At 34.7% G+C, this 26,376-nt stretch overlaps 1 protein-coding gene across 1 annotated transcript in view; it reads left to right on the top strand.

Annotated features, from left to right (window-relative positions):
* The first annotated feature begins 3,351 nt into the window (after window positions 1–3,351).
* The window catches only part of LOC106627498 (kinesin-like protein CG14535), a 199,443-nt gene continuing 176,418 nt past the window's right edge, over window positions 3,352–26,376 (top strand). Inside the window, exon 1 of the mRNA XM_036366861.2 lies at window positions 3,352–4,681. The gene's annotated coding sequence lies outside the window, so the exon portion shown is untranslated. The remainder of the gene's footprint in view (window positions 4,682–26,376) is intronic.

The following is a 26,376-nucleotide window of genomic DNA, read 5'->3' as shown; positions in this document are numbered from 1 at the left end:
AATTTTGTAAATATGTATCTATTTATATATATACCAAAATTTTTGTATATACAAGTAGATATATGAAGTGCCTTAATGTTGGATTCTAGACTGCATTTCAAGTATCCTAATTCGGATGTCATGAAGCATGTTCAAGTGGCAGCAATAAAGAGCAATATAATAAGGGAGAACAAATTTATTATGTTCCAATCAGTTACATCTTTACGCATATACATATGTATATATTTCATTCAGATCTTTCAACTCACTTACTTGAAGCGATATCTAAAATAAATACTTTAAAAACTTCAATAATTATTCAGTAAAATATGCGCATATAAACATATCTAACTTTGAAATATTTGCCATCATTTCGACGTTTTATGCTGAGTTGACAACAATTTATTTATTCCAGAGATAAATATTAATATCATCTGTATATGCCAACGTTATTTGTTGTATATATTTGTTTATTAAGCAAATTGATCTTTCAGGTTTTGATCTAAATATTTACTTTCAGTAAACAAAAATCACATCACTTCTCGCCAAATAAAGTGCCAAAATTACATTATTTTATTAAAATATTCAAATAAACTTCACATAAATTATGCACATATCGTTATGTTGGGATCATGAAACTTATGAAGACTTGAAGTAGGCAAATGTATGATTTTTGATGGCAAAGTAAAGGAACACAATCAGTACGTACATTCCCAGCAAAAACAAGAAAAAACGTTAACGTCGGTTGCACCGAAGGTTCCTTACAAGAACTTGAATATGAATTAATTTCGTGAAGATACTACGTCAAATAAAAAAAATTTCCCTATAAGCACTTGATTTCGTTCGTTCAGTTTGTATGGCAGCTATATGCTATAGTCATCCGGTCTATACAATTTCTTCGGAGATTTCATTGGTGCCTTAAAGAGTAATACATGCCAAATTTCGTCAAGATACCTCGTGAAATGAAAGAGTTCTCCATACAAGTTCCGATTGTTCAGTTTGTATGGCAGCTATATGCTATAGTGGCCCGATATCGGGTTCCGACAAATGAGCAGCTTCTTAGTGAGGAAAAGACAGGTACAAAAATTTAGATCGATTGCTTAAAAACTGAGGGAATAGTTCGCGTATATACAGACGGACGAACGGACGGACGGACGGACAGACAGACGGTTATGGCTAAATCAATTCAGCTCATCATGCTGATCATTTATATATGTATACATTTTATGGGGTCTACGACGTCTCCTTCTGGGTGTTATAAACTTCGTGGCAAACTTAATATAAACTTTTTCGGGATAAAAAAAGTCAAACTTTTGCGAATTTACTAAGGTTATTGGAATGAATGACTACTTTTATTTCTCCGAATGAATTCAGGAATAATATCTCTATTTATCTGTTTATCGAATCTAAAGTAAGTTAATTAACGTTAATTATTAGAGAAAGAAACAAATAATCCAACCTTTTTCTAGTGGACACATCATATCTTTTCATTTATGAATAAATGTTATAATTGAAATTGTTTACAATATTGTTATGATCTTAGTCAGAGAAAAACACATTTACTTTACTGAGCTTTCGGATGAACTGCTTTAAAAATTATCATAGTAAAATTAATGTTTTTGATTTTTTATACTCTCGAGTTGAAATCCAAATAATTGTCTGTCTGTCCGTCCGTCGGTCTTTGCAACCGATAAATTGAGAAAATATTAAAATATCTGAATGAAATTTGGTACACGTGTTCCTTGACACTTAAGGAGGGTTGGCGCAGAAGCGTTCCGTTGCCACACCCACAAAGCGCTGTTAAGCAAAAACGTATTAAGGGACATAACTAAGCTCTAAATTAAGATACAGAAACCTTTATTTCAAGAACAACTTAACGAATTTTAATCAGATTGGGTATGTAAGGCTATTACTATTGCACACTATGGAAATGGGCGAAATCGGTTCAAAACCACGCCTACTTCCTATATAACAAATTTATAAATGTTTCTTTCACTTTAAAGTATACAAATGAAACATCAATTAAGTTATCAGAATAAAAATTTGCCCAAATAGTGCCCGCAACGTATTTCATGTTATGCTCAAAAATTGTCGAAAACGGCTTTTTAGGCTGGTACACTAGGTGTGCTCCTTAACACGTAAAAAAGTTGCTTCTAAAAAAATATTACAGTCCGCTAAAACTAACAGGACTTATGGTTGATACTAGTTGTAAAGTTGTGTACATATGTATGTATAACTCATTGCTTTCACTGCAGGGTATATATTATGCACATATGGGTATAGTGTATAAATATGAAAGTGGTACAAATGTAATCGTACTTACCAATACTTCCAACGCAGTATTGAAATAATGCGCATACCACTTGGCTATGCCTTACATAAATCTATACATACAATATATTTTCACACACTTCAGAACTACACAGAACTAACGCTGCTATTTGAAAGCACACACATATATTTGCACATATATACATACATATTTAAAGTACTACTGTCTATTGGAGACTATTTTTTTTAACCTTTTTACTCTCAAAACAACTGCGACACGGCATTGATATACATACTGCACTTACATACACTGCACTCTACATATTTACTGGCATGAATGCATAACCACTTTTGAATTTACAATAAACATAAATAATTTAACTACACATCTCTCTACCACCCGAAATACCAACTAGCACGTACTTTAATCACATTGAAACAAATAAGCCACATCAAATCTACGCACTTTTTCTGCTCTGCAAAATGTCGATACAGCCGATGCTTTGCTGCACGGCATAGAAAGAACCAGAAATGCCTGAAAAAACACACTTATCGCTTTAAAAATATAAACTTTCACTACACCAAACACACGCGCACATATTTACACACACTTTTCACTATATTTTAGCACATTACAATTATATTTAATAATATTTAACAGAAAATAAAACGATTTGCACGCAGCAGCAGCACAAACGCAAAATAAATTTAAGCAGCGAATTAATTAAACTGAATTCGTTACTCTCCAGCATCACCACTGCTACCTGATGCACGAACACCCACGATGACCGGCAAGTGACGAGCAGCAAGCGACACACAAACAAGGCAAATTGGCACAGCACACAACAAAGGTCACATCAAAAACAGCAAAGTTCAGCAAATGCTGTGTGTCGCGTGCCGAGCACACGGCAATCGCAAACAAACAAAAACAAGCAAAGGCAAAAGCAATAGGAAAGCAAACGCAAACCAAAAACAACACAACGCAGCGGCCTTCGAACATCGAACTGCAACGTGATGGCAAGAAGCAGCATTGAGGGTTGTTTGTGGGTTTGCTAGGCACATTTCTGAATTTGTTGATTCAGTTTGCCGCGGACTCTACAATCGTTTGGTAATTTGGTAAAATTGAAAAAGGAGTTAGTGTTTGTGCGGCTAAATCGTCAATTTCGTGTATGTAAGAACGCGTTTGCCGGTTAAAATGCAGTGCATTGTTTATGTGTAGCACGCCACTCATAAGTGGGAGTGGGAGTGTGTGATATGTAAGCGCGTTTGTGTTTTACGAGAAATGAGTGCGTGACAAAAGCATCTTAGCGCTGACGCTAATGGCAGCTGAGGCAATTAGAGATATGGCGAAATGGCATAAGTGCATATGCAAAACAAATAAACAAAAGGAATGGGAGCATAAATAAGAATTTGCATTTTCGTGGATTTCACTGGAAGTGACTGAAGTAACTAAATATGTGTGCGTGTATGTAGGTGCGGAAGGAAAATAAATGCTTATTTGAAATTAAAACGCGAGTGCGGGATTAAACGTTATTTTAGCGAAAGCGCGAACATACAAAGCAAATATATTTAAAATAAGAAGAAAAAAGTGTTAAATTTTTGTGGTTCAAAGATATTAATTAAATTTTGTGGATAAAATAAAAAATCCAAAACTAAATTAAAATTAAAATTATCGTGTTTTAAAGTGTTTGAATGCCATGTAGGTACATCGACGGTAAACAAATCATAATTAAAATTAAAACAAGCTGACAGTAAAGTCCAAAACCATAAAATTACTTTCGCTTTTACCGCATTTCGGCCACAAAGATTGATTTGTAGCGCTGTCAAATAAAAGTTTGAAAATATATTCTGATAAAAGTAATATCAACTGACATATATTGACTTAGCGCGCCGATAAATAAATACATACAGAGATGTGTATGTGCTCACTAATATAAAAAAGAAAAACCAATATTTAGACAAAAACTGAAGGCAATGCACCAAAATATGGGTCAGTTTGATAAGTTGACAAGACAAATAAAAACAATTGAAAAAAGTGGCGAATAAGAAAATTAAATGAACAACTTTACTAAAGCAGTAAGTATTTATCTATATGTTTATAGTCATGCAGTTTCAAAACTTTGTGAAGTTTGATACGATGACAATCCAACTGCCAAAACACAATAAATGATTAAACATTTGGTAAACAAAATTAAAATTACAAAAAACTGTTAAAACAAGGAAAGAATTATTAATTGAAAATGAAAAATAATTAAATTTTTTTTGGTGCGTGTTTGTAATTAATAAATATATACTTAATATATTGAATAAAAATATATCGTTACAATTAACAAAGTGTGACAAATGTGTAATTAATGTGTTTGAAAAAAACTGAAATCAAAATTATAATATATTTATCGCGGATATTAAAGGCTTTTAAAATTATTACAAGGTAAGTCAATTGCTTTTACGTATTTTACCACTATAAGAAATGTAAAATTTTATTAAATATTATTCATGACTTTGATACATACTTGTATAGTAATTTTAAAATTGCCAATTCAAAGGCGTAGGGTACAAAAATCATAAATTATTGTATTTCCAATAATGACTGTTATGACTATTATATAAAAACCTAACAAAAATGAAAAAAAAAACTTTATAAGAAAGACCTAACTTCATGTTCCGAAAGCCTTTGAATTTTAGCTAGGTCTAAAAAAAAAATTTGTACTAATAAGTGTCGCGTTTTTCATATTCATTTTTCAAACTAATGTACAGTATTCCAGCACATTGTAAATTTACTAATATGACTATTTATTATTTTTTTTAATAGATTTTTAACTTGATATTTATCATTCTCCTAACGTTTTTTTGTAAAAGGCCTGCATATATACCCATCTCTATCTTTCTGTAGAAAAAAAGTTTCTGAAATATTAGGTTCACATAAGATAACAAGGAATGACGTATGGAAAGTACTAATCCAAAAACATTTAGAACAACACTATTATCTTGTAAAAAAAATTATTATCAACCAATTATTTGCTAGAGATATATTGCTCATACCCCTCTATACCAACCAAAAAACAGCTGCGTATCTACCCTTCTTATAAAAGGTGCTCATAAAATCCATTAGTAGTTCGGATAACATCCTTAAGAATCTAGAGCAACATCTGACAAAAATGTAGACTCCAATAAGTTTTTTAATTGGTACTAACCCCCGTGTATTAGTTGCAAATCTTCAAAAGCAGAAATTCCTACAAATGCTATCTGTCTCTTACATACTAGTGCACGCTGGATTAAATCGGCTTAGCGCTTTAATTCCTTTCAACGGCCTAACACCTAAATTGCAACGCCCACTTTGTCACTATGCACAACAAACACTTAGCGGCGCTTTCCGAGAAGCCGCCAAACATTGTAGTGCCTTACCAACAAACCAACAAAGAGCGTGCTGCTTTTGTTTTCAATCATTGACACCACCTGCTTATCAGTGCTGTAAGCAGGCTAAAGGGTAGGCCCGCGAAGTGTAGACGGCAACTTGGTAAAAAGTATATGCGAATTTGTATTGAAGTATTGCCATTTTATCGGCAAATTTCTTAAAAGAAAATAAAAATGAACTAACAAAAGCAATTACAATACGCGTAAAGTTGGGAGAAGCAACAACAAAAGGAGACTGTAAAAAGAAAAAACAAAAATGTATGCTCTTATAATAAAAAAGATTTCTGTAAAAAAATGCAAAATGAACCGAAAAAGTCCCGGCTTACAAGTTAAAGACTCCCTAACAGGTATCAACGTTGGTATTACCTGGCAAGAAGAAAACAATGGAAACAAAAACAAGCAAATCACTCCATCCTTACACGCTGAAATCCACTTTGTTCACAAGACAGCGTTTTCTTTGTGTTTTTTTTTTGTTTTCAAGCATTGTCTCTTGTAAGCGTCTGCAATTTGCCCCAAACTTGCTCCCATTTCATTTTGTGCACGTTCCACGTTGAGTGCCAGTCATATACTGACTTTCTAACGAAATGCCTGTCAAAAACTTTTTTCTTTGCATATCATTCGCTATCCCTGTTGCTGTCCTTTCGCTTGGTATGTTTTCCGACTTGCTCTTTTCGGTGGTCCAAAAATAATTTTTCATAGATTCCGCGACAGCTTGTTGCTTCTGGCGTTGGTATCCACTTAGACAATGATATTACAGTTAAATCTCGAAATAGAGAGTAGTTATATATTTAGCTTCAAATTGGATAAATTTCTGGTACGAAGGAGCACTACATTAAAATTGTTGCTGAAATAGTATGTTATGTGGAACCAGTGAATCTTCCAATCGGGAATCAACCACAAAAGTTTGAAAGAATGTCGATAGTAAATACTTGATCTCCAAAATCTTTAAGTTCAAACGTAATATAATGAAAGTTCGTGAGGTACTCTAGCTGTCAAATTGGAACAGATGATGTTAATAGCGACGAACCAAAACTCAATCTGCCTCACCTTGCTGGGTCTGGTTTTTGCTTTCTCCTCAAAAATCACTTACTTCAGCTATTCGAGATTTGTTAAGTTAATTTTGTTAAATTGGACCCCTTTACCCCGTTGCTGGTTTTTTAACTTTTTGAGATCTTTGATGGAAATGAAGAATTTGCAGGAACCTGAAATGAAGACCGTAACTTCTCCATATAACTTTCTTATTACACTAGTTAGCTAGTAGCCACTGTATTCTTCAGCACCTTTCCACCACTCTTTTAAATTTGCCTTTCACTGTCAGTCCTTTCTTTTCATAATTTTTGTAAACTTCATACGCGTTTTATGCCAAAAAATTTCTTCCACGTTTACCTGGCGGTAAGCTCTGTTTATCTGTATGCCTGCATTTTTATAAAATATGAGAGGGTTACTGTATGTTGCATAAGTGTGTAGCGTGTGTACGTCAATTGTTGGTATTTGCTTATGAAATTTTTAATGCAAAAGCTCCTTGTGAATACTCGCGCTCCTTGGGATAAAGTAAAAGCCAGCAAAAAAAGTTCAAAAGCCGGTGAATTTTGTCTGTTAATTTTAAGCTGTGTTCTTGAGGGCTTCCCTTGTTTTAAATATTTTGTTTTGGTCGCTTTTTATTGTTGTTTAAATTTAATCTTCCTTTGCTTTCACTTTTCTTTTTGTTTTGCTTTCATGTTTCATATTTTTCGAACTCAGACAATTTTTGTTTACTTTTTCATTTAAGTCTCTTTTTGGACTCTTTTTTTAGAGATTTGGGCTGCTTCTTAACATGAGTACATACTTCATAAAGCTCTTTATCTCTTTTACGTGTATTTAATTGCAGTTAATCCACTTGTGCTTTTGAAAACAAGCTATCTGTCACAAGAAGCACGCGAATTTACAGTTTTGGGGGTGATTGTTTACTCGCTGATTTATTTACTGACTTATTTCTTGTGAGAGAAGAATTTAGTCTCTAATTGGTGGCTTTCGCTAAAGTAAAATATGTTTTTGTTTTTGTTTCTTGTCTACTAAGCTGACTGTAATGCTAATACTGTTATGAAAATCTTTATACTCCGAGTTCTATTAGCTTATTAACTACCCTCGTGTTAGCTAGAAGGCCACTAGATTTATTTTGCTTTAAAATTTTATTATTCATTTTATCAGAAGAAGCACATAAATTCTTCAAACCACTCGCTTACTTCATTTAGTTCGGCTTACTTATCTGCTACACCGAATATTATTTCCTTTTAACCCAAAAAATAAATCAAAATTCCCACTAATCATTAAACGTGGCTACAACGTGCATTTGTTGCACAGTAGTCTACTACATATGGTACATTGCTACATAGGTCTTCACCTTTCCAATACTTCTGCATTAGCGTTGGGCAATGAATGGCTGACGGGCTGCAGCAGAGGAAAAAGTACCAAAACAAGAATGAAATGTTTATGTATAAATATTTTTCCTTTTTTATCTTCCCTTATGGCTCGTGCTTCACTGCTCAGCGATGTGTGCGCGTTTTAATAGCCACTTAGGCTACAGTTCCATGTCGGGTTCATAGTTCTATTCTACTAATTTATTTTGATAAAAATTTTAAATCTCTATATTTCTTTTTTTACGTTGAAAACTTTAATAAATTTTGTTTTAAATCAATTTGTTTTAAAAATCATAATTTCCAATAAAAAACTATCCAGTCTCGTGTTTTTTTTTAAATAAAATTATATATATTTTTGCCTACCCTTTGTTAACCTATTAACCATATTCCCAATATTACCGATTTTCTTGTATAAATTTAGAAACTCTGCCTACTCATATTTAATCATGCAAACTTTCTACAAAATTTTTCTAAAGACTTTATACACTTAACGAAAAAGCTGAAGCAAACGAATTTACTTAACACTACTGAAACAGAAATCATCGGTTTATGGAAGACCGATTTGAAAACATTAAGAAATCCATTATAAGTATTTGGTCTGAGCTATCAAATTAAATAATAGTGTTAAAACATACTAAGACTTCCTGAAAAAGGATATCGAAAATAGAGAACTTATCGGCTGTCGTTAACAAGTGACTCATCTGTTTCTTATACTTCATTTTCCCTTGATCAAAACCGAAATATGTAATTTTTGGAAGTTAAATTTCCATTTTAGGTGTCCACTTATGTTTTCGACTTCTATTGATCTCAATTAGTTTTGCTCAAAACAATGATTATGAAGTTTTTAAAATTATCTAACATTTTCTTTTAGAGTCCACTGTTTTAGGCAACGGATTGGGTATACATGATAGTAAATCAGAGTTTTCAATATCGACTATGTATATCTGTATGATCGAAGATTCCTCTGTTCTAAAGAACTTCATTAATAAACACAAAAAAAAAATAAATATTTTTTATTACTTTTTCGAGGTCCACCAACAAGTTTGTCAGTGGATCAATTTTCTAAGCCTCTCTCTTGTTGTATGGAATTGGAAGATTGTCTAGTCTTATTATCAGATGTCGAACACTATGTTCAAATCTACGTTATGTCGTACTTAAAATGACTTTTGGGCTTAAGATTAAGTTACATACAAACTTAATGAATTTCTGGAAGAAGTAATTGGTTTTACTTAAGTATTCTGAATATTTATTTGCGGAAGATTTATAAAAGTCAATAAGTTTGTACTTAATTTCACTTATACTCCAGTTTGAATAACAAAAAAATTAATTTTAAAAATGTAAAAAAAAATAATTTTTTCAGTGTAAAATCTAATTTGTAAAACTCGTGCGCCTTCCGACAGTACAAAACTAAAGAAAATGTGTTAAAACAACACGAAATGTAAAACACTTGTTTGTCAATCGGCATCGAGTTTTCGACACTTAAATAAGATTTAGTGCAATGGAGATGAGCTCCGCGCACCGCCGTTTCGGATTACCGAACTGCCGCATTAGCATTATGCGCGGCGCGTTGTTAGAGTGTCGTCATTGCCTTCGTCATCGTCTCCATTTCAACTGCCTGATTTAGCAGTAATTATGCTAATGCAATGAATGGGCTAGGAATACCTTAAAGATTTCTACAAATACTACGTTCGCTTGGGTGCAGAGGCCAGACAATGCCGATGCGGATGGCTTTTCGCGTTTCACCGTTTGAGTGAAGGTGTTCACGATTATTTGTATTGTAGTTCATGTTGCTACTGCTGGCGAAGTTGGCGCTGGGCGTTGTGTGTGGCTACAGCTTAAACATTTAATGGCACCCAAATAATTTGACAGTTGTATTTTATGACCGATTGCAGTGTTCGTCGGGTTGGGTTTGCTTCTACTTTTTGTTTACTTACACTAATATTTTTCAAAGCGTTTTTTAATGAGCCCTATTGTATTGATATGGCTAATGGGGTACCTTTGGTAGTTGTAGCGTTGGTTTGTGGTGAGATTTTAAAATACCATATAATTTAAAATATAGGTACTTAGGTAATAAAATAAATGTTATGGCAATTAAACAAATTTTTATTAGTCTGGTTGGGTAATCTGCTGAGCTTAACTACATTGTTGTAGTTTTAAAATGTTAATTTCAATTGGCATTCATTTTTTAGATACTCTGATCGGTAAAATTACCTAACGGCGGGGCTCCCGGTTGATTGCAAAAACTCAAATTATGGATAAGGTTTTTGTTGCCTAGGGAAGCAACTTCACGTTCTTTAGAAAATTTTTGACATAACCACGTTCATTTCAGAGACCGAAGATATTCACTTGTAGGATAACAGTCAATAGATGATGTTCAATTTGAAGAAAAGCTCGTGGTCCTCAATGAAACATTCCATGTATACACCATAAGTAAATTCGGTAAGATTTTGCTTAACTTCGATTAAAAAAAAATCTTTACTAAATCTATAGCAATTTGTATAAACATAAAGTTAGTAATTAAGTGAAAAATTAATCGGGCATGTGTCAGACCATTAAGATAATAAATAGCATTGATTTTCACGATAAAAAGAGCGGCATCTGCAGTGGGTCAAAACCTTGTTAAAGCTCTCCTAAAATAAGAAAGTGAATGTCTGGTATATGGACTGGCTAAATAATTCTAAATATGATCTAAGCAATCTTCATATTTGCTTTAAAAAGAGGGTTTTAGAGCTCTGGCAGAGTATTTGAGTGGTCATTGGTTGTGGCGAAACTCCATTAATTGTCTTAGTGGTCGCATTGTATACAAATAATTTCATGTCGAGAACTTATTCTAAATATGAAAAACTATATACTAATAATATCTCTTAAAGTCATGTAGTTTTTCCTTTTTCGGAACCACATAAGACTAAAGAGACCTGTGGAAGAGCGCCTATCGTTTCTTCAAATCATGTGTTATAAGGGAAAATTAGTAGCTTAATAAAAAGTTGGGAGAATAATGGCAGATTCAAAAACCTTGAGCAATGAAGCCAATTTTCAGTGATAGAGTTCTTTTATTCGTTTTTCGGCTTTGGTCTTTTTTCCCGACAAATTCTCCGAAATTTATTTGTTACATTTGGATTGTGGAAAAAAAAACAAATACAAGAGATATTTCTGACTCAATGGCTAAGAAATCTTCGCCTTCATTATTTTGCGCATTTATCTCGAATTTGTTTCTTTTCAACCACCCCAACAATTTGTGAAATTCCTCTACAAATGAATCGGCTAAGAGACCGATGCATTTCAGCGGTATAGTGGTGCATGCAACAAGAATGCGTGAAGCAGAAAAAACTGCTGAACGTATGCTTGACGTAAGCTTGGAGGAGGGTACTTAGCAATAAATGACAGTGAACTAGAGTCATACAATTTTAGAACAATAAGATTGAAGTTATTTATTGAATCGATATACAAATGAAATAACTTTCTCATTAAATTCTGCATACCATCTGATAAAATTTTACTCATCCATTAAAAATGCGCGCGAGTTACATATTATAATAATTCACCACATATTTTTTTTTTTGTAGTTTCATATTATAATAACTCACCCTATATATATTGTAATGTTACTATTCTTTTGTATATAACTTTTCTCTCTCATTTATGATCATCAACTTCTTTACTTTGCTGTAATGTTCAAATAACCTCTGGAAATGAGGTACTCTCATTTGAATTCTTCTTACCGTTGCATATTTTAATTTGTCCTTCAATTCAATCTTATGTTGGACATAGTGAAAAGTTCGATGTAAAATATTTAAACTCTTGTTCATATTTATAGTATATATATATATATATATATATATATATATATCGCGCGCCAACCGAATCGATAAAAAAATGTTTCTTCGAGAGACTCGTATGAAAAGAACAGAAACTTTTGCAAGAATGACGTCGAGTAAAGAAGCTTGACAACATAGCTGAGAACTCTACATTCAACACTCAACATAGCTGAGAACCCTACATGCTCCAAAAATGTACCGAAACCGAAAAAAGCAAAATTCGTTGAAGGAACTGAAGGCCACCAGCCGACGTTTATGAAAGTTGTACGGAAAATCAGATGAAGCGTTGGTCTGCTTGTATTGACTCAAGAGGAGCATATTTTGAAGGCGATAATAAAGATTTGTATTAAAATGCGTGAAAATTTAGTCGAATTTGATCCTTCTCTCTTTATTCTTTCTCAAGATTAATGTTCGATATAAAGCTTTGTCCAAACATGTAGAAACCCTTAAGTTCACCTACCCGATGCATTATCGAAGTGATCGCCAAGATTTAACTCTCTGTGAGCCAAGAAGATAATCAAATACCTTAAAACTGGTTGCACTTCGGTATAAAGCACTTCGCATTAATAACGAAATATGTTGATGTAGTTATTGACAGTTCGGGTTCAGTCTGTTTATATAGACTTGATTGTTTTGGTCTCATTCATACCACAAATTAAGAATCAACAAAGCAAAGCTCTATTAAATTTGGTTGATAAGGATCTTATAAGATCAGTTTACTGTCTAACAAAAATATTATTGATCCACTGTGCTCCACATTTTGCGCCACCACATCTCCCTCGTACACGGGTACCCACACCACATACACAATAACATTCCTTCCATTACCTCATCAATTACCGATCTTGTTCGATTACGTGCAGCATCGTCACAACGACCGCACCAGCAGACGCTCCATTGTACGCGAAATTATGTTAATGACTCGCTCCAGTCTTCGGTTAAATTGCGTTGCGATACCAACAAGCTGTCCGCGATGCAATGCATACTTTGCTGCCGACAGACACACATACATACGTTCAGAGTACGCAAAATTCACTTATCAATACAAAAGCAATGTGATAATGGTGTGGGGAAGGAACGACGGTGGGCGAAGGAACATGCACTTTTATGTGCAACACGCTGAGATTTGTTACAAATGAGCAAGTGAAGGGTGAGGCGGAATGACTCAAGTTATTAAGCGCTACAAACAAATGCACTATACCATACACATATATGGACGCAATACTAATATTAGCACTGAGACTATATATGCACATAGTCCGCCTCGTACATAAATTAGCGCACAATCAATTAGTTGGCAACATGCCCCATCCTCATACAAGTTAAGCTGACTGCGTCTGCCTTGCAAGCTTGTTGCATTTTACACTTTTCGCCCCCCACCTTCTCTCGCAGCAATGCATTCAAGTGCATGTAAATAACATCAAAATCGTAAAAAGCAATTCGATTCAATTCGATCCAATTTAATATCGACTCCCCATTCAATTCGGCGCGACGCCACTCTGAACTTCGACGATACTTTCAGTGACTTCACCCATCGGCAGCTATAGTCCCACTCACTTCACCGGCTGAGCGCCTCACTCAGTTATTTTTCGCGGCGCAATGACTTTTCAGCAGTCAAACAATTTCAAGCATCTTACCATTCATTCCCTTGGAAACTTTAACGCTATACCTCCTTCTGTTGTTCATTTACTTCGCTTTATTTTGTGCGGTATTTACTGCTTTTCGTTGTGCGTAAAAAACGGTAATGCGAAAAGCTGAAAAAATACTTTTTCTGGCACAATTATTTGCCCCTCTTTGCATTGTTTGAACTTCCAGCTTCGGTGGTTTTTGTTTGATTTTAATATACTTATATATAATATAAAATACACACCAGTAAACCAAAGAATTTCTGTCACCGCAACGTTGAGGACAATTCGTTTTTTTTCGAGCGACGCAAGCTTACTATTTATATACAACTGTTTATGGGTTCAATGGACTTGATAAAATTTTGGTTTTTTATTTATTACTCAAACGTCTCGGTAAACGCAATTTCTCAGAGCAACTTACCTCGCTTATAAGATGTCTCTCAGCGTCTCAATATCAAAGCCATTTTTTTAGTTAAAACCGAACAGTTAGTCTTCATCTTCTGCGTGATAAATCTTTTGAGTATTCGTAGCCAAAATTATATTTATAAGCTTGCAAGAACTGTTAATCTAAAAAACTGTATTCCTAACTTATTCGAGAATCTAGTTCAAATCACTCAGCGTGTTTCTAACATGATTTTATTAAAACCAGATATGTATATAAATATAATAGGTGTTTGGCTAGAGAATCTAATAAAGTATCATGGATTCTCCGAATGATCATCTCTTTTTGATGTTGTTGTTTTCGTATCGACATAAAACATTTCTAAATACTTTTCGAGAAATGCTGCCGAATTTAAAGTTTTTATCCGTATATAATATCGAGTATGCTCCATAGGACTTGATATCAGCCACAGTTTACGTTTATTTGTTGCTTTCAGGAAAAGTTAGTTTTGGAACTAATCGAAATCGAAGATCTTCTTTTAAAGATAAATCTTTTTATTTGCAACGCATTGGTTGAAAATTTACAGTCTTTTCTTATTTTCATCATATAAAATAATGTCCCAATGGGCTTTATTTCGAAACTTTTTCCGGTGCTTAGTTCAGAAAAGCTCCCTAAACATCTTTTACTAAAAACTCGAAGTTCTCGTTTCAGTCAATCGCTTTTTTAATGGTTTTATTTCCTCGTGGGTAGAGATACTTGGCAAAATTTAAAGTTTGAATTAATGTTTGTAGGTAAACTCATGCACCATTTGTAAGAGAATATCAACTCCGTATTTTTAAGGCGAGTTCTACCAGCTCAAACTTTTGAGATGATTGCGGGTTTTATGGGAAAGTCCTCGCCGAAGCTACTTATTAAAATTCTGCCAATTTAGTTAAGCTTGTGGAGAAAACATTTCAGAACTCTGGTGATCAAGTATTCAGATTTGTTAGTCAAGAGATGATTTACCATAAAAAAAATTTGAGGTTAGGATAAATTATCAGGATTCCTTGGAGCTACATTGATTTGGAGTTTCCACTGGTCATTCTAGTAAATGTGGTGAGAGACCACCTAGGGATATATAATACAATTTCGTTAAGTTGGAGATTTCTTTGCAACATTTTAATATTAAATTAATTTTGTATCTCCCATACATGCAGCTTGGGCCAACAGCTACAACATTTTAGCTCTAACTTCCGGCAACAAATTGCTACTAAAGTATATTTCAGTAAAAATTCGCAACGCAACCAGTTCAATGGAAACGCCAATTGAGCAAATTTTATTAGTGTCGCTTCCTTCAACACTTCTGCTGTGGCAACAAAATGACAGATGTGGCAAAGTGGCAATGTTGCCGCAAGGGGTACAATGTGGGACAGGGTATACACACAGAAGATAGGCCTGACAGACGGGTGGCAACCAAATGGGTTTTCAGCAATGCAAATTTGTTTTTGTTTTTTTCTTTATTGGTTTTTCGATTAAAAAAGAGAGAGTGAGAGAGGCACATCCATAAACAACATTGTGAGCCGCTAATCGTTAAGTGTCGACCTTTTCGTGTGGCAAAGAAACATTGTGTCGTAGCAACATAAAACAAATTGTTTTTGTATTTATTTTTCATTATTGGTGTTTTTGTTTTTTGCTTTTCATTTTTTGAAGCAAATTTTTTTTGTTATTTTTTTTTCGTTTTGCGATAAGGCGCTACTGTGAGTGCGCGATATTTCGATTAAATATGCAAAACGCATCAAATGTTTTAATGGGTGTAACAATCCCGATGACAACAACAGCAACAACAATAACAACTAAAAAAAAACTAAAATTCGATTGGACCGAAGCTATTATACCCATTACAAAAATTAAATATTCCACACAAGAACTTGATTTTGATCGGTTACTTTGTAAGGCAGCTATATGCTATACCGGTCTGATATCTGTGGTTCTGACAAGTGAGCAGCTTTGTAGGAAAATAAAGACGCGTACAAAATATTAGATCAGTATCTCAAAAACTCAAAAAGGGAACAGATGGACGGATATGGCTACATCGACTCAGCTCGTAATACTGATCATTTATATATATATTTTATAGGGTCTCCGGCGTTTCCTTCTGGTTATAACAAACATTGTGGCAAACTTAATAAACCCTGTTCAAGGTATAATTATGACAATATAACAAAATATAGTGATGCATTGTACTTTTGCCAGTTTTAGCAATGTATTTGCTTATAGAAACGCTTGTCAGTGTCATAGCAATTGCTGTTGCTGTTGTTGCTTTTGGCGGCATAATTTACTTTTTCTTTCATTTTATTGGTATGTGACATGCGCCCACGTATGTACCGCAATTCGTGGGTCATAAGCGGCCAATGAGTTTTTCTACCCTGTTTGCTGTTGTTGTTGCTGCTTCTTATACTTTTTCTACCTCTTTTTGGCATACATGCTGCCTCTTGCCATATCGTGCCGAGGCATTGTAAGTCCAGACTCAGAGTCCGACCGTTGTCGAAATAAAAACGTGTGAATGCTTGGCTGCCAGACTTTATACCCAGGTATTTACATATGAACGCACACACATACGTACATACATATCTCTATTTAATAGCTATGCGCATATTTTTACGATTTCTTTGCATGTCTATGCGAATTGTCGAAGCAAATGGTAATAATTGCGTAAAATTATTATGTTAAATGCGTTGTTTATTGGGTAAATATGCTGTAAAAGGGCGAAAGAAATGGAGGAAAAAAACATCACATGTTGTGAACATAACAACTCTGTGCCACCGCTTATTGGACACCACTACGCACCTGTGCAGACACCCACCACGAGCAGAGGCAGCTAGTTAGGTCGTGACAGCAAAGCGACGCCAGCATGTTTGGACGCCTTTAGCTTTAAAAATTAGCTTTCATTGCCAAATCAGTGGCGCTGCCAGTGTTGCCAACACTCCTCCATATGTATTTCACCCTCCTTACTTCTCTCAAAGTTCTTACCGAACTTGCCATGTACCTGCTTCTTCGCAGTTGTGTGTTGGGAAATTCCTGAATTTCAATTCTTAGAATGCTTTTACTGCTTTTAGTTTTATATTTTCCATTACCCACTCACACTCATTTATTACGCGTTCTTTTTTCCATCTCATCAATTGCTTACTTCGCAGGTTTTTATTGCCAAACGCGAGTGAGATGGATTTTTTAATGCATTAGATAAGGTTCCATTAAATTTATATATTCTTACTTTTCTGAATTTCAAAGCGTTCGAAAATCCTGTTAGCTTATTTAAAGCTCTTTTAAACGGCTATCTGCAAATCTGCTGTTTTCCATTTAAATTGAGGCATTTTAAAGCGCTTCAATAAAAATTGTTAATATTCATTCAGTGTCCATCCAAGTAGTTGCTATCTCACATAAAGTATAGGGCGTGCACAATGTATGAAAAAACGCATACACCTTGTCGGCGGACTTTTATTATAACAAGCTTCTTCGAACTGAGTGCTTAAACTGTGACGGTTTATTTAGTGAGAGTTCATGCTCTAAAACTCCTAGTTTTGCGGGTATTGTAAGAGCTCAATTGATGGCTGACGTTTAGAATTCGCCATAAAGCAATAATAGCAATCATGGTGACAGCAACTTAGTACAAACAATTTCAATGGATTGGTAGAGCTTAGTGTAAACTTTGATAGTAGTACTAGCACCTAGGTAAGCAGCTGAGTATTCAGATCAGTCAAAATTGGTTGTAGAATGAGCGGATATACATAATATCTGTACTTTTCAAATATTAAGTTTTACATTTTTTTTTCGAATATACTACTTTGGACGCCTATAGCTTCTGCCATATAAGTCTGACACTAAAATATTATATATCATTAAACAAAGCGGAAAATAATGCCCACATATATGTTTTTTAGTAGATAGATAGATATGGATAGAGGTATGCACTGCGATCTATGGTCTATTGTGACCTCCCCTAAGTCACAGCTACTCGTCTAGCCCCAGCATATAGATGAATAATATCTAATATACAACTCTGTTTAAATTTTTGGATCTAAAATCCCAGTGGATCTCGTATTATTTATCAAAAGTAAATAGTATGCGACTACTCCTCCATTCAGACATATTTTATTTATCACAAAAAAGAAAATTGGACAGGTTGCCCATTATTATTAATTAAATATGTTTTCTATTGCGATATACAAAGTTACACATCTTATAAAATAACATTTTACATATCAGTGGCAATATTTCAATAACTTTTCAATGAATAAATCATAGATAACGCAAAATTTACATTAATAGTCCAAACGAAAAAAGTGGCGTCAAAAATAATTCTAAGCTAAATCTATGTCTATTTCTTCCTTAAATTTTCTCGTGTAATATAATTTTTTCTTTACTTAATTTTCATTCTTCACTGCGCAAATATTTTCTCTCTTTCCCTTTTTACAGTCACATTACTATATTACATGGTGTACTAAGTTACACACATCAAAAAGTAACATTTTTCATATAGGTGGTAATGCTTAAGAAAATCGTCAATAAAACATCGCCTTAAAATCTATATATAATTACGCTAACAAAAAAGTTTGTGTTCCCTTTTTGACTGTGCTGCAGTTGACATATGTATATGAATAATATATGCTGTTGGAAAGGAGAGGACGTGCTGAATGGCACAACGTTATTTTTTCGCATGTATGTCAACGGGAATACAGGTAAAAATGCGCGGTGGCGCTTTTTCATTGCTCGATGTTATTTCTCCTTTGCACGTCACACTTAACACAGTCGTATACAGAAGTACATTTCGTCACTGTTCTATACATATATCGGATAATTGTGTATCGTTTACTGTGGATTTATGGTTGCGGTATTCTTCCACTTTTAATTGTGTTTGAACTTTGTGTGTTGCAACAGTGAATACTGTTACAATTACATTTTTAACTCACATTTAATTTCAAGTATTGTTTGTGAAAAAGATTGGCCGATTTGATGCGATTGTTTATTCAAGGAAGAATTGAGCCGAAACCAGAGTCAAAACAAATTATTTTGCACGAAAATTAATTATAAATTTAAATTTTTTTAAAATTAATTTTTGTAAATTTTTTCCACAACTTACTTTAGATTTTATTCACATCTTGCTCAAATTTTTCAATAAAAGTTATATACTCTTATTATTCTTAAAAAAATTTATATTTTATTGGTCGATTTTCGAACACTGGCGACTCTAGTTCATATCAATAGTCTAAAATCCTGCTCCATTACAAACTTAACATATGCAAGTTCGAAAAAAATGGCAACTCTGTCAAAAAATAATTATTAACTAAATCTCTGCATATTTCTTTCTTAATGTGTTTGTGTAATAAACATATTTTTTTATTTATTACGTTATTGGAAATTATAATTTAGTTGCTTTCATCTTCTGTCACCAATGTGAAAATATTTCCTCGCTCTTTCTCTGCCTCTATGCTGACATTATCCTTTATGCATTAATACTTTATGCAGAGCTCATACGTTTACTTAGATTGCTAATCCCGCCGCACTAGCACTTTCTATATATAGTATTACATAACTGTTCTAAGTTTAACTAGCATATGCATATTTCTTGTATATTAGATCCAAAGCAAGGAAATCGCACGAAATATTGGATTAAATGGCAACTTTGCCCATTCAATAGAGTCAAATACAAAACCCATTGCCCGGTTGAAGAAAAGTTTTGCACAATTGTTATTGTTATTATTATTTTATTTTTATTTTGAACTTTCATTGCTTTCAACGGCAAAGCAGCCGCTCATATATACATACATTTATGTATATAAACTGTAAGGCATAGATAAACTTTCATATATAAATTATCAGCGTTTATGCAACAAACTGTTTTAGTATACAAATAAATAGGAAGTACAATGTGAATATATAGGTGGGTGTGTGCGTGCGCTCTTAAGATAGTCCAGCCGTTGAATGAAGACGCCACGCGAGACCGGCTTATAGACCCTCTTAACAGCTAGTACAATAAATAGAGTTGCAAACTAACGAGAAAGAGTGAGCGCAGCGTAAAAGTTGCAAGTTGTAAGCTGCATGTTGCTGGTGGCTGCCACCCGAAATGACACTGATACAATTGCGATTGCATGCCAAATGCAAAAGTGTGCGAAAATTGCAAAATAAATTCTCATACGAAATTTACGTACTGGAATTTGGCAAGTTTCATACTAATACGAACAAACAAAAAACACAAAACAGCATTGGCAGTTTGTTGGTAATTTTCTTATTGTTGTTGTTGTTATTGCTGCTGCTGCTGCCTTTTCGCTCCAACAATTGCGATTTGTTATTTGTTTGCATTGCATTTTATGCGATTAGTTCAATTGTTATTGCCGCCAAACAATCGCAACAACGCACACACACATATATATACATATGTGCTTAAGTTGCCTACTTATTGCCACCCACCAGCAGCACAAGCAGTGTGGCGCGACTCTTCACGGCTGCTGTGTGGCGCCAGCAAAGCTCAGCCACCTATGTGGCACCGCTTGGTTGCTTGGTTGGCGGTCAATTGTTGCAAATGAATTGAATCGCTTGCCGCACGCCAAATGCCAGCGAGAGTGATGTGTATCGCTTACTTTCGGTATGTGCTAGAATCTTCCGACCTCTGCCCGCCTCTTCGGCTTTATTTCAGCAATTAATTTTTGTATTTTACGCCTTGTCTTCTTCTATTTTCTTTCGTATTTTCATGGCAATTCTTTTACTCTTTCATTTTTTCTATATATACTTTTATCATTTCCCTCATTTCGTTTCGCTATTTAGTTGCAACCCCCTTGCGCCTTTGCTCCATCCGTTGCGATGTGTTTTTGTCTAATTGCTCTTTGGCACGGTCGTCAACAACCGTTAAACGTTCGATGAGCGTGATTTAGCTAAGCGATAAAAGTTCTATATTTTCAATAAAAATAGAAAGAAACAATGTTTATTACGCTCAGAATTTATTGTAGAGTATTTGGCATTGTGTTTTAGCGATATCGCACTTTCGAATTTAGTGCCTTAGTTGACGGCTTAGCGCGAAAGTTTTTTCCGGAGATTTGTTAATTTGTGCAATGCAAAATGCTTTGTTATCGCTTCTTTTGTAATTTTTTTTGTTCGAATTTTATACTTATTGTTATTCCGTTGCTAAAAAAATTTCAGGAATTATTCTTTAAAATGAGAAAATGAGAGAGTGTGAGTAGGTTTTCTAAATTATCTACATGAATTACCTCCTTGCAACCTAATAATCTGCAGTCCTGCCTAAATATATTTCTCTTATCTATTTGAAATTTTTTCGTATTACTTGTACTGTAAACAGGCCGTCCACATTCGTAAGAGAGGTCATAGCAGTAGAAACGAACACACTTATAAGTTGTTCACCCAGTTCGCTTTGCTTTTATTTCATTTTTTGTGTTCTTAGAGCGATTAAATAGTTTTATTTAGGGGTCTCATTGTCTTAAACACTGAATCTGGCTTTGTTCCGAGACTTAAAGCGAGCTGTTCATAATCTAACAGGACAATTTGTAGTCTTATTTACTGTTATTGCTTTTTAATCCTGAATCATATAGACTCTATATTATAGAGTTTAAACTTTAGGTACTCTTAGTCACTGTTAATACTCTGTCACTGAGCTGTGGCTTTCCTATATGTCGCCAATGTGTTGTAATTTTTTTTCAGCTCGAATTTAAGTTCACTCATAGACTGCTTTCTATAAAACTACCATACCCAACACCATCCTTTCTATACAACTACCATTGATTCTCTACTTAAACCAACCTTCGAGTCGTTTGATGTAAGGTAATCCTTAGCGTATCCTGCCTCTTCTTTTGGTTCGTTTCATAGCTTGATTGAGCTATGCGTTATGATCTGTAAGTATCTCTAAAGTATCGGATGTTGTTCTATCTGGGCTTCGAGGACATCGGACTGTTGTTATAGCAGCATATAACATTCTCCAAGTAGTGTTAAGGAGTTCTGCTGTGCTAAAATCTCTTTACCCAATATAAACCTAAGACCGTTTTTATCAATTCGATTGGCTTCGGAATGATGTGCTAGTATTAGAAGACCGAACTGTACCAAAAACAACAAATACGTTGACTTCGGTTACTTTTATGAAGATCTTTATCCGGATATTAATTATGTTCGGAGACTGCAGCTATTGTCTTGGACAAATATGCTAAATTTCGTGAAGATACCTTGCCACAAAAAAAAAAAACAGTTTTCCATACAAGGACTTGATTTTGATCGATCAGTTTGTATGGCAGCTATATACTTAAGTAGTCCGATATCGGCGGTTTCGGCTAATCAGGAGCTTCTTGAAGTGCAAAGTTTCAGACCGATATATCAAAAACTGGTAGATAGACAGAAAGACGCAGTCACAGCTAAATTGCCTCAGCTCGTCACGCTTATTTATAACTATATATACTTCATAAGGTTTCCGACTGTTTCCTTTAGGGTGTAACAAAGTTCGCGACAACTTTAGTATACCCCAGGCAGGGAATAAATCTATGTATATTGCGTTACTAGTATGCGAGACTCATGCGAGATTTAGCCTCTTGTCGCGTAACCAAAAAGTGTGGTAAATATACGTTGGTATCGACGAAAATTAGTGATGACAATGGTGTTTTGGACGATATGCTATGATTGTATAGTTATCGGAACAAAAGTTTGCGACTTGCCACGAATTAAGCTGGAAGAATTTCACTTATTTCTTAATTCTTTTGTCCGCATTGTCCGTTGCTCTTCATTGGTCATTTCTACGGTTACATGTTTCCAGATCTGGATTGTTTTGTACCAACACAATTATGATATGTAACTTATGCAGTATTTGCTTACCTTTCTTGTAAAACATAGTTGCATGGGAGCGGCTTTTCAAAACCTTATATTTTGACAGGTTGTAGGAAGCTTTTTTATATGACCTTATTTAGTGTGCTTTCATATACAAAGCCACAATTCCATTATATTTGCATTTTCTGGGATCTTTCATACGTCCTCTGTCATACCGTTTGATATATCTCAAATATGCCGAAGAGCATAAGCTCTATAAAAGTTTCGGCTATTTATGCCATATTTTCTTATATATTCATTTTGAATTTCACTCAAAAAACCATCTTATTAGTGTTTGTTGATATGTCCTCTCATTAATTTGCATAACATTTAAAAATATTTGTTAATATATGGTCCAGTTCAATGCTTGTCTTCACTTTAACTGTGTTGTACAAACTTGTTTTAATTTTAAGCTTTATTTGCGACTTCCTATGTCGATTATCTGTAAGTAATATCACTGAGTACTTATTTCAAAAATACATACAGACACACATATGTAAGCTTGTAACTCCGATTGCGCTTGCTTTCAACAAAATATCACTTTGTTCTACTTAAATCAGGAAATGTTAAAATTCATGAAGCTTGACAAGCAAGCAAACAAGCTAACATAACCAAGCCTAAAAGCTTTTATGGAATCAAACGCTCAACAGCAGCGGACCGAACAGGCCACCTGAGATATATCTGGCTATATGTTTTCGTTGCATTTCAAGCATTTGTAAGTCAATCTGCGAACAAATTTATCTTTGCATGTCTGTGTTACAATAACAATATGCAACACACGTTAATGCAACAATAAATCGCCGTAAATGCATTCAAGAAATTAATAACATACATAACTTCAAAGCGAACAAGCGAACAGTTTCAAGCGCCGAAACAAAAATGGTAGCAAAATAAAAATTAAAAACAAAATTGAAAAGCAAAAACACAAATAAACAAATAAACTGAAAACGCAATACAATAACAATAACAAAATCTCATAGATACTTTTAATAACAAAAGGCAACTCGCTAGAAGTTGAGCGGCGCACACATTTGCCTTAGCCATTCCATTGGCTGCTAAATTGTGGCGTGTGATTTTAGAGTTGCTCTTTTTTTTCTCAGTTAGTGGAAACAAATTGTTGTTATGCTGGCTGTGGTTTCCAATTACTGCAATGTGAGCATGCACAAAAACATTTTGAGCGGGAAGTAGCTTAGTTTGCTTCAGAATAGCCACCCATGAGCTGCTGCACCAACAGAGTAAATGAAAACATTGACTTCGCTGAAAAAAAATTAAAATAATAAAAAAAAGTTAAACTAATTTTTCACATCAGCAAAAAGCAGCGAAGAAAAGTAAAAGTGTAAGACGAATCGGAAGAAGGGTCGCAATTCTACAACTTTAATTCTGCTGTGCTTATACTCAAGCTTATTGGGAAAGTCATTCCAGCAGCCGGGTATACATATCTGAAACGGACCTGGATCTTTATTCGACCAAAGACTGTCAACTCGAGAACATTATAACAAATATTTTCGGATTGTTTTCTGTGGTCAAAGTTGTATGGAGTAAGACGAGCTGCAAACATCTAAGCTTCTTCTCCATTGCCCAGCTTTTGTAAGATTGAATCAACTCCATACTTTCGGCAGACCAGATGAATTGCCGCACTAAATTTGAGGTAGGCTCAAGGCGCTTTGTCAGTTTATGTAGGTTTCTTGATAAATACTTAGGTATTCTTGAATCAGCCTCTTGTCCTGACGTAACCAAAGCTTCTTGGCGCTAAAACAAAATTAACAAAAGAAAGTTTGAGCTTCGTCCGTATGTTTTAAACATTCATCCTTGGAAAGAAAGTTTTGACAAATTACTAAGTTTTAAAGCTCGGTATGTGAACATACCACCATCTCCATCTTCATGGATAATCCAACACGTGGTTGGGTAGCGTTTAGTAGTTTACTGTTTAGGAGACATATGTACATAGATGTAGTACTTGCTCTGGTATAAATATTTTATTGATTGGAAGAAGTAAAATTTATCTTGTGCATCGACCTAAGCTAATGTTACAACTCGAGCTCGTAGTTGAATTCTGGGATTATTTCATGTTCCTATATAAATCACATGCGTTATTATTGTAAAAGCTGTCACAGCCATAGTTTTCCTTGCATAAGGCTATTCTTTATAAGATCTATAGACTTGTCTTAGCAGCGTTGAGACGAAGTCGGAGGAATGAGCTAATGAGGAGTAAAATATGGCTATGTTTCTTAATAAATTTGTTTTCAGAAACCTTCAGCGCTCCAAAAATTATCCAACAGGGCTGGCAAAATTTATGCCTTAGGCTTATGATTTTCAGACTTTAGTACCTACTTTAAGAACCACAGGGGGACAATAAGTGGTTATTTCCGTGACTTTCCTTGTGTTCAAACAATCATCAATTAATCTTTAATTCCCTCGACGGTTTAAGACCTCGACTACTTCTATGGTTCTTCTGTCTGCTTATGCGTTCCCCAAAAGCGGTCTACACCCTGTATCGTAGTCAAAAAGGAAGAAGACAGCTCAAATGGCAACAAAGTTAGGGAGACAAAATCAAAACGTCCAAAATAATTTTCACGAACCGAGAGTCATTTAAAATGAGATGATAAATGAAAACCTACATTGGAAAGTTCTCAGCTCTACATCAACATTGTATTTACCCACAATTACAGCAACGAATTGCAATCTCAGCATGCAACTGACAGCTAAAACTACAATGTGAGCGAGGTAATAGACCACCTTAAAGTTTTCGTAAACCCTCACTCAACACTGCCAACCACATTCCCTTGAAACTTATGTATTTATTTATTTTTTTCTTGCTTCATTCTGCTTTTGCGACTTTTTTGTTGCTATTATCTGCCAGAGACAGTGCCCATGATGTGCACTTATCTATTAACCCACACCCACACACTAGAAGTTCTTGCAACAAAGCTGAATAGCAGCAACATTGAAAAGGACATTCAGGGATTACCGAAAGTACCAATGGAAAGTTAGTAGTTTAGTGCGCACTCATTGAGCTTATGTTGCATGCCACATGCACAGACACAAAAGGCCGATAATGTCGATTTAAGTGAGAGCGCATATCAAATGCATTTGGCGACCATTATCTGCGAACGATAGTGGTCAGACAATTGTTGTTGGTGGAAGGAGCAAGCGACACAACTGTAGCAATCCCAAAAGCAGCAGCCAATTTGTGTTACAGACGCTCTGCTGCAAGAGTTAAGCATTAAAAGTTGTGTCGTGGTGTGGTGCTGGTGGCTTGGCGAACTGACTTTTCTCCAAGCATCGCTCATGCCAAAGAGAGGAAAACAAAAATTCATTCTTAACACCCACACCACCACTCTTTAATACTAAGTATCACTTACTTACCCAATTTCATTTCCGCTTTGGCATTATCTCTCTCGCCTGTCTTCGCTTGCAGTTGACCCTCATCTTTACGCGTCCCATATCGCTTTCTACATATTTGCTGTGCCACCGTACATTTCGTTTTTTTGCTGCCACAAATTGTCGCAGATTACTTGTTTGTATCTATTCACGTCGGATTTTTTTCTATCTCTATCTTCTCTACTTATTCAGCTCTTCACTTAATTTTTGGGGATGCATTTTATGCTTTGCTTTATCTCTATTTAACTTCCGTTAAAATACTTCCGTATGGCTTCGTTAAT

Source organism: Bactrocera oleae, chromosome 3, assembly GCF_042242935.1.
Source record: "Bactrocera oleae isolate idBacOlea1 chromosome 3, idBacOlea1, whole genome shotgun sequence".
In the NCBI taxonomy this organism is placed as follows: Eukaryota; Metazoa; Arthropoda; class Insecta; order Diptera; family Tephritidae; genus Bactrocera; species Bactrocera oleae.
This window is presented reverse-complemented; position numbering and strand designations above follow the sequence as displayed.